Below are 15,283 nucleotides of genomic sequence, written 5' to 3' on the forward strand. Positions count from 1 at the left end.
TGCTGGGTGGTACTTAAGTGAATGATAAATGAGATGGACTGTCTGCATTGATCCAGCCTGGGCCTTACAGAATGGGAACTGTCGGATAGATACTGTGGCTGCCCGGGAGACAGGGTCTCCTGGGAGCAGCTGTTATCGTGGCTACAGCTGCCTCGGCCCCCACCACCCAGGTGCGCCTTGGCCATGGTCACGGTGGGGAAGCACCTGGGCCCTGTAGCTCAAGGGCTCCAGGCCGCCCACTGGGATCTGCATGATCAGTTTCGCAGTGGCCCCTTCTCCTCCTCCTGGGGAAAGGCTGGAACTCAGCATCATCTGCTGACTCAGCGGATTCGGAGGGGGGCCCTGCTCCGCTGACTCTAGGATAATCCTCTCCAAGCAGGACCGAGGCCAGGAAGTGTGTTCCTTCCCTACTCGCTCTCTCTTTTCAAAATGGCTTTCTTTAGGCCTAGCGCGGTGGCTCACGCCTATAATCCCAACACTTTGGGAAGCTGAGGCTGGTAGATACTTGAACTCAGGAGTTGGAGACTAGCCTGGCCAACATGGTGAAACCCTGTCTCTACTAAAAGTACAAAAATTAGGCGGGTGTGGTGGCACACACCTGTAGTCCCAGCTACTTGGGAGACTGAGGCATAAGAATCACTTAGTCCCAGGAGGCAGAGGTTGCCGGGAGCTGGGATCGAAACATTGTACTCCAGCCTGGATGACAGAGTGAGAACCTGTCTTAAAAAAAAAAAAAAAAAAGGCTTTATTCGTCGAGCACGGTAGCTCACACCTGTTATCCCAGCACTTTGGGAGGCTGAGGTGGGTGGATTCGTTGAGGTCAGGAGTTCGAGACCAGCCTGGCCAACATAGTGAAACTCTGTCTCTACTAAAATTATAAAAATACAAAAAAATTAGCCGGGCGTAGTGGTACGTACCTGTAGTACCAGGTACTCGGAAAGATGAGGCAGGAGAATCGCTTGAACCCAGGAGGCAGAGATTGCAGTGAGCTGAGATCATGCCACTGTACCCCAGCATGGGCGACAGACCCAAACTCTTATCTCCAAAAAAAAAAAAAAAAAATAGAGACAGAGTCTCATTGTGGTACCATCACAGCTCACTCCAGCCTCGAAATCTTTGGCTTAAGCAATCCTCCTGCCTCAGCTTCCCGAGTAGCTGAGACTACAGGCGTGCACCACCATGCCCGGCTAATTTTTGTATTTTTTGTAGAGATGAGGTATCGCTATGTTGCCCAGGCTGGTCTCAAACTTCTAGCCTCAAGTGATCATCCCGCCTCCGCTACCACAGCGCTGAAATTACAGGTGTGAGCCGCCATACCTGGTCTGCACTTGAAGTTTTTGAACTGTTTACTGCTTGATGTCCAGAAATGGCCAAATTCCAAGTATTGGTGCTTTTGCTCTTGTCACTTTGCCACCTCCTCTTCCTCTTGGTCATCGTTGGAGACTTGAACACAGGACAGAGGAGCCAAGGCTGTCTTCCTGGTTCACACACTCTCCTTGTCAGGGGGCAGTAGGCTGTGTATTTGAGTTGCTAACCGCTAAGAAGGAATATACCAATGATGGGGGTGGTCCCTGAAGACCTAGCTAACACAGTGAAGCTGGCTGGGTGCTGTGGTTCATGACTATAATCCCAGCACTTTGGGAGGCCGAGGTGAGCGGTTCACTTGAGGTCAGGAATTTGAGACCAGGCTGGCCAACATAGTAAAACCTTGTCTCTAGTAAAAATATAAAAATCAGCTGGGGATGGTGGTGCGCGCCTGTAATCTCAGCTACTCGGGAGGCTAAGGCAGGAGAATTGCTTGAACCTGGGAGGCAGAGGTCGCGGTGAGCCGAGGTCGCGCCACTGTACTCCAACCTGGCAAGAGAGTGGGAGACTCCGTCTCAAAATAAATACATAAATAAAAAATAAACACAGTATAGCTGCGGGGCACGGCAGGGCACTCACAGGGAAGCAAGCACCCCCAAGGCCTATTTCTGCAGTAAGGAAGGTGTCGGCCTAAATGGAAGAGATAGAAAATCGCCAGGTTCCCTGGGCAATGACTGTGTTCAAAATCAAACGAGCAATCTTGATCAAAAAGACAGGGGAGAACCTGATAGGGTCAGGCTTCGGGAGGCTGTGAGAACAGTGAGTTCAGAGTTTGCATGAGCAAACTGGGTTTAAACAGTTCTGCATGGCAGATGATGGGAATTTTCTGAAAAACCCAGGAGAAAATTATATTTAGATGTCATATTCTAAATACATCCTCTAGGATCCTGTGACTGTGTCTGCAAAAATGGACGAAAAGTCTTTCATTTCCTTCATCCATTCATGGGTCCTGTCAAATATCTGTGGATCGTAAAGTGTCCCATGGTTAAGAAACTGTGGAATGGACCTTGAAGGGCTTCCCCGCCTGTGCAGGAGGGAAGACTCGGGACAAACTGCAGGGTGGCCAGAGAGAGGAAGCACCTCTCCAGGCAGGGATAGGGTGGGGAGGAACAACACAGTGTGCCCTTTAAAACATATACTGGCAGGGCTGGGTGCAGTGGCTCAAGCCTGTTAATCCCAGCACTTTGGGAGGCCAAGGTAGGAGGATCGCTGGAGGCCAGGAGTGCAAGACCAACCTCAGCAACATAGGGAGATGCCCCGTCTCTAAAAAATTTTTAAAAATTAGCCAGGGCTGGTGGTGCACACCAGTAGTCCCAGCTACTCAGGAGGCAGAGGTGGGAGGATTGCTTGCCCAGGAGGTTGAGGCTGCAGTGAGCTATGATTATGCTGCTGCATTCCAGCCTGGGTGACAGAACGAGGCCCTGTCTAAAACAAACAAACAAACAAATAAATAAGTAAACAAAAAACAGGCTGGGCGTGGTGGCTCATGCCTGTAATCCCAGCACTTTGGGAGGCCAAGGCGGGTGGATCACCTGAGGTCAGGAGTTCGAGACCAGCCTGGCCAACATGGTGAAACCCTGTTTCTACTAAAAATACAAAAAATATCAGCTGGGCATGATGGCGGGTGCCTGTAATCCCAGCTACTCAGAAGACTGAGGCAGGAAAATCGCTTGAACCTGGGAGGCGGAGGTTGCAACGAGCTGAGATCGCACCATTGCACTCCATCCTGGGGGACAAGAGCAAAACCCCATCTCAAAAATAAATAAATAAATAAATACACAATAATAAACAAACAAAAAACATCCAATGTCTCCAATGATCAGGACCTGTGATGACTCCACAGACATTAGTGCAATGGCCACATAATGCAGGACATAGCCTACTCGGCTTCCGCATCCAACCATCTGCAGCCACACGGCCCCATAGAGCCCATGCTGGAATCCTGGTCTGGGACAAAGGCCAGCGATCTTTCCAACACTGCGTGCACAGGAATCACACACATCTACACACATGTGCACACGTGCATGCAACTGAACATGCCACCCCGGCTCCACGCCATCCTCCATGCTTCCCGGTGGGGTGGGCACGGTCTTGCATTCAGACACCCTGCTCTGTGGTCTCAAGCCTTTCTTTTTTCTTTTTATTTATTTATTTTTGAGATAGTCTTGCTGTGTTGCCCGGCTGGAGTGCAGTGGCGCAATCTTGGCTCACTGCAACCTCCGCCTCTGGGGCTCAGGTGATTCTCCTGCCTCAGCCTCCTGAGTAGCTGGGACTAATGGCATCTGCCACCACGCCTTTCTTTTTTTTTTTTTTTTTTTTTTGAGACAGAGTCTCGCTCTGTTGCCCAGGCTGGAATGCAGTGGCATGATCTCGGCTCACTGCAAGCTCTGCCTCCCGGGTTCATGCCATTCTCCTGCCTCAGCTTCCCGAGTAGCTGGGACTACAGGTGCCCGCCACCAGGCCTGGCTAATTTTTTTGTATTTTTTAGTAGAGACGGGGTTTCACCATGTTAGCCAGGATGGTCTCAATCTCCTGACCTCGTGATCTGCCCCGCTCAGCCTCCCAAAGTGCTGGGATTACAGGCGTGAGCCACCGCGCCTGGCCTCTAATTTTTGTATTTTTTTTTTTTTTTTTTTTTTTTTTTTTTTTTTTTTTTTTTTTTGAGACGGAGTCTTGCTCTGTCACCCAGGCTGGAGTGCGGTGGCCGGATCTCAGCTCACTGCAAGCTCCGCCTCCCGGGTTCACGCCATTCTCCTGCCTCAGCCTCCCGAGTAGCTGGGACTATAGGCGCTGCCACCTCGCCCGGCTAGTTTTTTGTATTTTTTAGTAGAGACGGGGTTTCACCGTGTTAGCCAGGATGGTCTCGATCTCCTGACCTCGTGATCCGCCCGTCTCGGCCTCCCAAAGTGCTGGGATTACAGGCGTGAGCCACCGCGCCTGGCCTCTAATTTTTGTATTTTTAGTAGAGACGGAGTTTCACCCTGTTAGCCGGGCTGGTCTCAATCTCCTGACCTCAAATGATCCATTTGCCTTGGCCTCCCGAAGTGCTGGGATTACAGGCGTGAGCCACTGCGCCCGGCCCGTCTCAAGCCTCTCGAGTACCTCCTACATTCCTATCACTCAGCACGCACCCTTTCTAGGCAGTCTCTTTTGTCCAACACACAAATCCATTGTCAGACAATGGATTCCAATTTTGGGATTGGAATAAAAAGGTTCCCATTAGTGATGCAGGGAGAACATAGAATCACTGTGGGGCTACATACTAATGGAAATAAATCAGCTCCTAACAGGATGTCTCTGTTAGAAAAGTCACCAGAAGGAAACACACGGCGGTGTTAACCCCAGGTTAGCTCTGGCACTGGCAGTCACAGGTGATCTGTCTTGTCTTTTCTTTTTTTCTTTTTCTTTTCTTTCTTTCGTTCTTTTTTTTTTTTTTTTTAGATAATGTCTCGCTCTATTGCCCAGGTTGGAGTGCAGTGGCATCATCTCAGCTCACCACAACCTCCATCTCCCAGGTTCAAGCGATTCTCCTGCCTCAGCCTCCCGAGTAGCTGGGACTATAGGTGCCCGCCACCACACCCTGCTAATTTTTCTATTTTTAGTAGAGATGGGGTTTTGCCATGTTGTCCAGGCTGGTCTCAAACTCCTGACCTCAGATGATCCACCCGCCTTGGCCTCCCAAAGTGCTGGGATTACAGGCATGAGCCTCTGTGCCTGGCCAAGGACTGTTTTGTTGTTGTTGTTGTTTTTGTTTTTGTTTCGAGACAGGGTCTCACTCTATCCCCCAGGTTGGAATGCGGTGGTGTGATCATAGCTCACTGCAGCCTCAATCGAGCCCCTGGGCTCAAGTGATCCTCCCACCTCAGCCTCCCCAGTAGCTGGGACTACAGACGCATGCTGCTATGGCCAGCTAGGGACAGGGACAGTTTGTGAACAGAGCCACTTGCTGCTGTGCAGGACGAGCTCTCTCTCCTCGATGACCCCATCCAAGTCCTTCTGGAGGACACTGGAGGACACAGGGCCTGGGGAGGGTCCCCTGCTCCGAAGCCCCAAAGCCTTCTCTGAGGGAAACTGCCCTGTGATGGGGGCACAGCCCTATATGTCTTCATCTTTCCAGAAGCCAGCCCAGCGGCTCCTCCAGATTTGGGGGTGCCTCCTTAAGACCAGCACCCTGGTCTTAAGGGACCCCCAGCAGCCTGACACAGTCTGACCCCTGGAGTCAGGGGGTGGGGACAAGAGCTGATCCCTTGAACTTCCTCAAAAGGAGGAGAAAGCCGAAAATAACCAGAAAAGATGCCTCCCAGAGCCTTAAGCAAAGGAGCTCGTCTGAACAAATTGTGGGTTTTTCTCCTTCACCGGCAGCGCGGCAGCCACAGCCCTCAGGCCTGCCTGCGGTGACCACCTGAAGCAAACGGAGTGACTCTGCCAGCCACGGTGATGTTCTGTATTGCTGTAGGTTTCAGGACGGAATGGAGCAGCCTGGGGGCTCCCACTAAGGTCAACAGGGACATAAATGATGGAGTTGGCCAGCGGCCAGGATGCGGGGCCCATGGCAGGTTCTGGGGCAGTGGCCAGGCACCCTCTTGGGGGCCATTTGTCAGCACCAAGGAGGCTGCAGGGACGTGGCTGCGAGTCTGTCAAGAAGAGGGGCCGCAGGCAGCCTGGGGCATGGTGCCATGGTCTGGGCTGGGGGGTGGAAGGTGGCCAATCCCAGCATGCATCTCTGCATCTCAGAAGGGGCCCAGGGAAGCCAGGGTCGGGGCGGGGGTGGCTGAGGGTGGGGAGCTGTGCAGATCCTGGCTCTTCAGACAAGGACAGCGGGGGCCTCCCCCGGCCCTGCTCCTTCAGCCTCTGCCAGGAGCAACTGAGCCCTGTCCTGCCCAGTGCCACCAGCTGGGATGAGTTACCTTGCCCAGGGAGGGTCTTCTATTTGGGGAGGGGTGTTTTGTGAACAACATGCCCTGAAGCCAACGGGTCACTGTGCACACCATGAGGTGTTTCCTTCATTCTAAGACGTCACTTAGTTACGGATTTCCAGGGGACAGGTGGCCAAATTAATGACCCTGGACTGTGAAACACTCCAATTTCTTTTTTTCTTTTCTTCTTTTCTTTTCCTTCTTTTTTTTTTTTTTTTTTTGAGACAGAGTCTCACTCTGTCGCCCAGGCTGGAGTGTAGGGGCGCGATCCTGGCTCACTGCAACCTCCGCTTCCCAGATTCTCGTGCCTCAGCCTCCCAAATAACTGGGATTACAGGCGTGCACCACCAAGCCTGGTTAATTTTTGTATTTTTTAAAGGAGATGGGGTTTTGCCACGTTGGCCAGTCTGGTCTTGAACTCCTGGCCTCAAATTATCCACCTGCCTTGGCCTCCCAAAGTGCTGGGATTACAGGCGTGAGCCACCGTGCCCAGCCCCTAACACTCCAATTTCAGAAATGCCACCACAGGGAAGGAATGGTCTTAGAATGAGTAGGTGGTTGCGTGCGGTGCCTCATGACTGTATCCCCAGCACTTTGGGAAGCTGAGGTAGGAGGATTGCTTGAGCCCAGGAGTTCAAGACCAGCCTGGGCAATGTACTGAGACCCTGTCTCTCTAAAAAGACATGGTAGTGTGCACCAGGAGTCCCAGCTACTTGGGAGACTGAGGTGTGAGGATCACTTGAGCCCAGGAGGTTGAGGCTGCAGTGAACTGTGATCACACCACTGCGCTCCAGCCTGGGTGACAGAGTGAGACCTGAACTCTAAAAGATAAAAGAAAGAATGAGGTTGGGCGGGTGGCTCACGCCTGTAATCCCAGCACTTTGGGAGGCCGAGGTGGAAGGATCACCTGAGGTCAGGAGTTCGAGACCAGCCTGGCCAACATGGCGAAACCTTGTCTCTACTAAAAGTACAAAAATTACCCAGATGTGGTGGCGTGTGCCTGTAATCCCAGATACTCAGGAGGCTGAGGCAGGAGAATCACTGGAACCTGGGAGGCGGAAGTTGCAGTGAGCTGAGATTGCACCACTGTACTCCTGCCTGGGTGACAGAGTAAGACTCTGTCTCAAAAAAAAAAGAAAAGAAAAGAAAAGAGAAAAGGAAGGAGGGAGGGAGGGAAGGGAGGGAGGGAAAGAAAAGAGAGAAAGGACCATGTCTTGCCTGGGCAGAGTCTTATGGTTTACACCCACTGATCTAACTTCACTCCCGGTACCTGGTACCTGCTGTTATCTCCGTGGGATGCAGGGAAGCCGAGGGCCTCTCCAGCACTTTCTCTGTCCTGAGGTGCTGGACAGCTCCCTCCTCAGGCTCTCGAAGGAGCTGTCTCTGCTTGGCCGCCCTCCTTCCCCGGGGACATATCAGACTACACAGTGCCTGCTTCAAAGAAGAGAGCGTTTGCTGGTGCGGTGTGTGTGTGTGTTCGTGTGTGTGCGTGTCGGGAGAGCCTCTGTCTCAAGGCTGAGGTCAGGAGCTCAGAGTCAAGCCGGCTGGGGGTGATGCTCTGGTCGCTCTCCCTAGATCTGACCGGCTTTCTTCTTCTTCTTTTTTTTTTTTTTTTTGAGATGGAGTTTCGCTCTTTTTGCCCAGGCTGGAGTGCAATGGCACGATCTCAGCTCACCACAACCTCCACCTCCTGGGTTCAAGCAATTCTCCTGCCTCAGCCTCCCGAGTAGCTGGGATTACAGGCATGCGCCACCATGCCTGGCTAATTTTGTATTTTTAGTAGAGACGGGGTTTCTCCATGTTGGTCAGGCTGGTCTTGAACTCCCAACCTCAGGTGATCCGCCCGCCTCGGCCTCCCAAAGTGCTGGGATTACAGGAGTGAGCCACCGCGCCCGGCCGCTTTCTTCTTCCTTCTTCTTCTTCTTCCTTCTTCTTCCCCTTCCCCTTCTCCTTCCTCTCCTCCTTCCTCTCCTCCTCCTCCTCCTTCTTCTTCTTCTCCTCTTGCTCTTCTTCTTCCTACTCCTCCTCTTCCTCCTCTTCCCCCTCTTCCCCCTCTTCTCCCTTCTTCTCCCCTTCTTTCCTCCCCCTCCTCCTCCTTCTCCTCCTCCTCCTCCTCCTCCTCCTCCTTCTTCTTCTTGACATGCACTGTCACTCTGTCGCCCAGGCTGGAATGCAATGGCGCAATCTTGGCTCACTGCAACCTCCGCCTCCCAGGTTCAAGCAAGTGTTCTGCCTCAGCCTCCTGAGTAGCTGGGATTACAGGTGGCTGCCACCACACCCAGTTAATTTTTGTATTTTTAGTAGAGATGGGGTTTCACCATGTTGGCCAGGCTGGTCTCAAACTCCTGACCTCAGGCGATCCGTCCACCTCAGCCTTCCAAAGTGCTGGGATTACAGGCGTGAGCCACCGTGCCCGGCCTGACCTGCTTTTTCGATTCACCATTTTAAATAGTGATGAATTGGCTCTCCCTTGGGGGGAATGGCATGATTGGGAAACAGGTCGTTGAGAGGGGAGCGGTGGCCAATAAGAAGGCAGGCTGTCAGGAGGCCGCGGGGCTACAGACGGGGGAGGGAGCTGCCGCTGGAATGGAGCGCCATTGTGGCAAGGTCACCTTCTCCCCAGAGGCAGAGGCGCCCTCCAGACCCACGCTCATCCACAGGCGGTAACAAGAACAGTGAAATTCCCCTGGTCAGAGGAAGCCAGGTTTCTCCACGGCCACCTTTTGCCATTTTTGCATTGGGAGTTCATTCAAACTAGTGCACTGGTGGAGCTCCCGGTGCGACCGCCCAGCCCCCAAGGACACAGTCTGACCAGGGCACCCCCATCTTGTCAGCCCACCAGCCCCGCAGATGTCTGCATAGCTGAGAGACTTCCGCCACCTAGTGGCTGTGAGGAAACCTATCCACCCTCCCCAGAGCTCGGTGTTGGGAGGAGACTCAGGCGAGGGCTCCTGATGGTCTCTCCATCTCTCGCAGTGTTAGGGTCCAGAGAGGCACAGGAAAGGCAGGGCGGGGGTGGGGAGGGGTGCAGCGGAGCTCACCTGGTCCGGCCTGCCTCCCTTGTCTACCCAGCTCGCAGGGCTGCAGCAGCTCCAGGAGTCTGACAACAGCGCTCTGGGAAGGAAAATCTTACCAAGGAAGAGTTTGTAACTGTAGCATGCTTGTAAACTAGAATATTATTATTATTTTTTGGTAGAGGCTGCGGGAGGTGGGAGGGGGGGCGGTCTCAAACTGTTGCCCAGGCTGGTCTCGAACTCCTGGCCTCAAGTGATCTTCCTGTCTCAGCCTCCTGAGTAGCTGGGCATATCAGCACAACTGGCTAATTTTTTTTTTTTTTTTTTGAGATGGAGTCTCCCTCTGTCACCCAGGGCTGGAGTGCAGTGGCGTGATCTCGGCTCACTGCAAGCTCCGCCTCCCGGGTTCACGCCATTCTCCTGCCTCAGCCTCCTGAGCAGCTGGGACTACAGGCGCCCGCCACCACACCCGGCTAATTTTTTTGTCTTTTTTTAGTAGAGATGGGGTTTCAGCATGTTAGCCAGGATGGTCTCGATCTCCTGACCTCGTGATCTGCCTGCCTCGGCCTCCCAAAGTGCTGGGATTACAGGCGGCTATTTACTTTTTTTTGAGACAGTCTCACTCTGTCATCCAGGCTGGAGTGTGGTGGCACCATCTCGGCACACTGTAACCTCTACCTCCCGGGTTTAACTGATTCTCCTGCCTCAGCCTCTCGAGTGGCTGCGACTACAGGCATGTGCCACCACCCCCGGCTAACTTTTGTATTTTTTGTAGAGACGGGGTTTCACCATGTTGGCCAGGCTGGCCTCGAACTTCTGACCTCAGGTGATCCTCCCACCTCGGCCTCCCAAAGTGCTGAGATTACAGGCCTCAGCCACCACTGCGCCCGGCTAGATACCGGCATTTTTTAATTTGGAAAGGTACACAGCTGCTGCAGAAGAGAAGAGCATGGCATCTTGCCACCACATGCGGGAGGAGCTGGAGGCCTGCCCGAGGGCAGCAGGACAGACGTCCTGGGCATCAGACCGGGCAGGTGAACCATCAGGCTTCCATTTCCCAGCCTCCCGACAGGACAGACATGAGGAAAGGGTCCCTTAGAAGAAGGTGGCCCAGGGTGACACAGCGACAGAGACCTCCAGCGGCCTTGCCCCAGCCAAGCACCACCCCGCAGCCACTTTCGGTTCCGTCCTTCCTCAGGGGCACATGGAGTGACAATGGAGGTGCCCCGGCATTTCCACCAAGGAGAATCCTCCCCACATGCCCGGGATGAACAAGGACAAGCTCAGGAAGCCGGCGGCAGCAGCTGGATGAATATAAACGGGAGGTGGATGCTCGGCTTTTTTTTTTTTATTTTTTTTTTATTTTTTTTGAGATGGAGTCTCTGTCGCCCAGGCTGGAGCGCAGTGGCACGATCTTGGCTCACTGCAACCTCCGCCTCCCAGGTTCACGCCATTCTCCTGCCTCAGCCTCCCGAGTAGCTGGGATTACAGGCGCGCGCCACCACGCTCAGCCAGTTACTTGCATTTTTAGTAGATACGGGGTTTCACCGTGTTAGCCAGGATGGTGTCAAACCCCTGACCTCGTGATCTGCCTGCCTCGGCTTCCCGAAGTGCTGGGATTACAGGCGTGAGCCACTGCGCCCGCCGGGTGCTTGGCTTGAAAAGTTACTTGTCCTCCCACCCACACCATTCCTGAGTCACTGCAGGACTGAATGGAGAGGGCAGGCGGCAGGAGGCTCCAGGGCTTCCTTCAGAGCCTGTTTCATTTTACTCAGAGCTTCGGCTAGTACCCGTGTGCTCTGGAATGCAGGTTTAAGCAGGAAATCCCAGCCGTTATTTCCAAAGCTGGTGGCGGAGTTCAGAAGGTTCTCGACTTCACATGCACCCTGCCTCCTCATACCGAGCTCCTTCATCCCTGCAGATCCGCGCCCTGCAGACAGAGCTGTGTGGGCAAGGAAGCCGGTTCCCCGGCCCTACCGTTCTGCGGCCGGCCCTCGGTGGACTTCGGTCTGAACTCTCCCAGGCAGGTCCCCAGGCTCAGGCACAGGCTCAGCACTAAACGCACCAAGGAAGGTCAAGAGGAGAGCGCTGAGGGAACCTCCCCGAGGGAGAGGAAAGGCAGGGAAAAGCTACGTTCTGCTCCCCGGGTTCCCCGGTCTTCAGATTCCCCTGAGGAAAGGTGCTTTGCTATTGCGGGGAGCCCAAGCGCATTTCTACCCTGACCCACTAAAAAGTAATGCCACATAGGAAGAAAAAGCCACTTCTGAAAGCAGCAACGGGGCTGGGCGCGGTGGCTCAGGCCTGTCATCTCAACACTTCGGGAGGTCAAGTCGGGTGGATCACCTGAGTCAGGAGGTTTTTTTTTTTTTTTTTTTTTTTTTTTGAGACAGAGTCTTGCTCTGTCGCCCAGGCTGGAGTGCAGTGGCACCATCTCGACTCACTACAACCTCCGTCTCCCAGGTTCAAGTGATTCTTCTGCCTCACCCTCCCGAGTAGCTGGGACTACAGGCACACACCACCACGCCCGACTAATTTTTTTTTTTTGGTATTTTTGTATTTTTAGTAGAGACGGGGTTTCACCATATTGGCCAGGTTGGTCTTGACCTCCTGACCTCAGGTGATCTGCCCACCTCGGCCTCCCAAAGTGCTGGGATTACAGGCGTGAGTCACTTCACCTGGCCAACGCCAGGAGTTTGAGAACAGCCTCGGAAACATGGTGGAACCTCATCTCTATGTAAACATGCAAAATTAGCCAGGCTTGGTGGTGTGCGCCTGTAATCCCAGCTACTCCCGAGGCTGAGGCAGGAGAACTGCTTGAACCTGAGAGGCGGAGGTTGCAGTGAACCGAGATCACGTCGTTGCACTCCAGCCTGGGCGACAGCGAGACTCCATCTCAAAAAAAATAAATAAATAAAATAAATAAAATTAGAAGCAGAAGGAGGAACAGAAACAGAAATCAGCACATGGAATAGTGGAGTCTTGTGTGTGTCCGAGGGATGACATGATGCTCAGCGTCTGCTCAGACAGACGGTGGCTGTGAGAAGCCCCGATGCGAGAACCGCCACCCTGGACAGTCCGCTGTGAAGACTCCACGCCGACCAACGCCCCACAGGCCCCACGGAGATGGGCGGGACTGAAACACATGAGGCTTGGCCTTTGATGTAAAAGAACTCCCCATGCTGCCGGGCGCGGTGGCTCAAGCCTGTAATCCCAGCACTTTGGGAGGCCCAGACGGGCGGATCACGAGGTCAGGAGATCGAGACCATCCTGGCTAACACGGTGAAACCCCGTCTATACTAAAAAATACAAAAAACTAGCCGGGTGAGGTGGCGGCGCCTGTAGTCCCAGCTACTCGGGAGGCTGAGGCAGGAGAATGGTGTAAACCCAGGAGGCGGAGCTTGCAGTGAGCTGAGATCCGGCCACTGCACTCCAGCCCAGGGGATAGAGCGAGACTCCGTCTCAAAAAACAAAACAAAACAAAACAAAACAAAAACTCCCCAAGCCAGAAGGAAGTGCGTGGTGAAGCAGTTCGGCTCAGAGAAGGATGTGCTTCTGAAAGAACTGCCACGTCAGCACTGTGTTTAAACTCATATGCTAATCCAAACATGGTCCGGCAAGAACGCAGGCGGAACAAGTCCACCGTGTCCCGGCCCGTGCACAAGCAGGCCAGCTGTTCCACCGACACCATCACTCAGCTGCGGGGACACCTGGACGGGCTCACCTGTGTGATGCCGCCCATCCTGGGAGGGTCGGGTTTCTTTAAGAGATTTGAGTCAGGCCTCTGGCATTTTGCTGTAATATTCTAGGTAGAATTATAGGGCAATTTGGTACAAATTAGATGTTTAAGGCTGGGCGTGGTGGCTCACGCTGTAATCCCAGCACTTCGGGAGGCCGCGGCGGGTGGATCATGAGGTCAGGAATTCGAGACCAGCCTGACCAACGTGGTGAAATCCCCTCTCTACTAAAAGTACAAAAATTAGTTGGGCATGGTGGCGGCGCCTGTAATCCCAGCTACTCGGGAGGCTGAGGCAGGAGAATCGCTTGAACCCGGGAGGCAGAGGTTGCAGTGAGCCGAGATGGCGCCACTGCACTCCAGCCTGGGCGATAGAGTGAGACTCTGTCTCAGAAACAAAACAAACCGAACAAACAAAAACAAATGAGATGTTCAGCCTGTGAGTAGGCAATGAACAACAACAACAACAAAAATAACCCAGAATACCGGTTTTAAGAGAGGGGGTCTTGCTGTGTGGTTCAGACTGACCTCAAATTGCTGGCCTCAAGCGATCCTCCTGCCTCGGCCTCCCAAGAAGCTGGGATTATAGGTGTGAGCCACCATGTCCAATTCTTTAACGTGTTATAAAATGCTGATAGCAATGGGCTTTCAGTCAGATTTGGTGGGGGAATGTAATCAGTATGTTTACCTGAAGCTCAGGCAGGTGCGCACACACATACACTCACAGACACACACATGCACGCACACTGGCAGCACCAACAACAGCTTCACCTAAAATGAAGTGTTAAGAGGAATCAGTCCGGGCGTGGTGGCTCACGCCTGTAATCCCAGCACTTTGGGAGGCCGAGGCGGCTGGATCACGAAGTCAGGAGATCGAGACCATCCTGGCTAACACAGTGAAATCCCGTCTCTACTAAAAATACAAAAAATTAGCCAGGCATGAGGGCAGGCACCTGTAGTCCCAGCTACTCAGGAGGCTGAGGCAGGAGAATGGCGTGAACCCGGGAGGCAGAGCTTGCAGTGAGTTGAGATCGCACCACTGTACTCCAGCCTGGGCAACAGAGTGAGACTCTGTCTCAAAAAAAGGAGGAATCTATTTACATTATAACTAACTATAGGAACGATGTGGAAGTGAGGGATCAAGACAGTCTTCACATTCTGAACCTTAGAAAGATTTCATTTTTCTTTTTCTTTTTTTTTTTTAAATTTTTTAAATTTTTTCTTTTTTTTTTTTTGAGACGGAGTCTCGCTCTGTCGCCCAGGCTGGAGTGCAGTGGCCGGATCTCAGCTCACTGCAAGCTCCGCCTCCTGGGTTCACGCCATTCTCCTGCCTCAGCCTCCCGAGTAGCTGGGACTACAGGCGCCCGCCACCTCGCCCGGCTAGTTTTTTGTATTTTTTTTGTAGAGACGGGGTTTCACCATGTTAGCCAGGATGGTCTCGATCTCCCGACCTCGTGATCCGCCTGTCTCGGCCTCCCAAAGTGCTGGGATTACAGGCTTGAGCCACCGTGCCCGGCCAAATTTTTTAAATTTTTTCGAGACGGAGTCTCGCTCTGTCGCCCATGCTGGAGTGCAGTGGCCGGATCTCGGCTCACTGCAAGCTCCGCTGCCCGGGTTCCTGCCATTCTCCTGCCTCAGCCTCCCGAGTAGCTGGGACTACAGGCGGTGCCACCACGCCCGGCTAGTTTTTTTTTTTTGTATTTTTTAGTAGAGATGGGGTTTCACCGTGTTAGCCAGGGTGGTCTCGATCTCCTGACCTCGTGATCCGCCCGTGTCGGCCTCCCAAAGTGCTGGGATTACAGACTTAAGCCACCGCGCCGGGCCTCTTTTTTTTTTTTTTGAGACAGAGCCATGCTCTGTCCCCCAGGCTAGAGTGCAGTGGAATGATCTCCGTTCACTGCAAACTCCGCCTCCTGGATTCAAGCGATTCTCCTGCCTCAGCCTCCTGAGTATCTGGGACTACAGGCACGCGCCCACACCCAGCTAATTTTTGTATTTTTAGTAGAGACGGGGTTTCACCATGTTGGTCAGGCTGGTCTCGAACGCCTGACCTCAGGTGATCTGCCCGCTTCTGCCTCCCAAATTGTTGGGATTACAGGCATGAGCAACCTCACGTACATTTCAAACAAGTGACTCGGTCATTCCCTGCATGCAAAGGTCTGGTATACAAAGATGTAGGGCAGGGGACACACGAAACAGGAAGCCTGGCCCATCCTCACCCTTTGCCAATGTGGTTATGAAAACCAAGAGCAGCC

The sequence above is a fragment of the Macaca thibetana genome, chromosome 3 (genome assembly GCF_024542745.1).
Source record: "Macaca thibetana thibetana isolate TM-01 chromosome 3, ASM2454274v1, whole genome shotgun sequence".
In the NCBI taxonomy this organism is placed as follows: Eukaryota; Metazoa; Chordata; class Mammalia; order Primates; family Cercopithecidae; genus Macaca; species Macaca thibetana.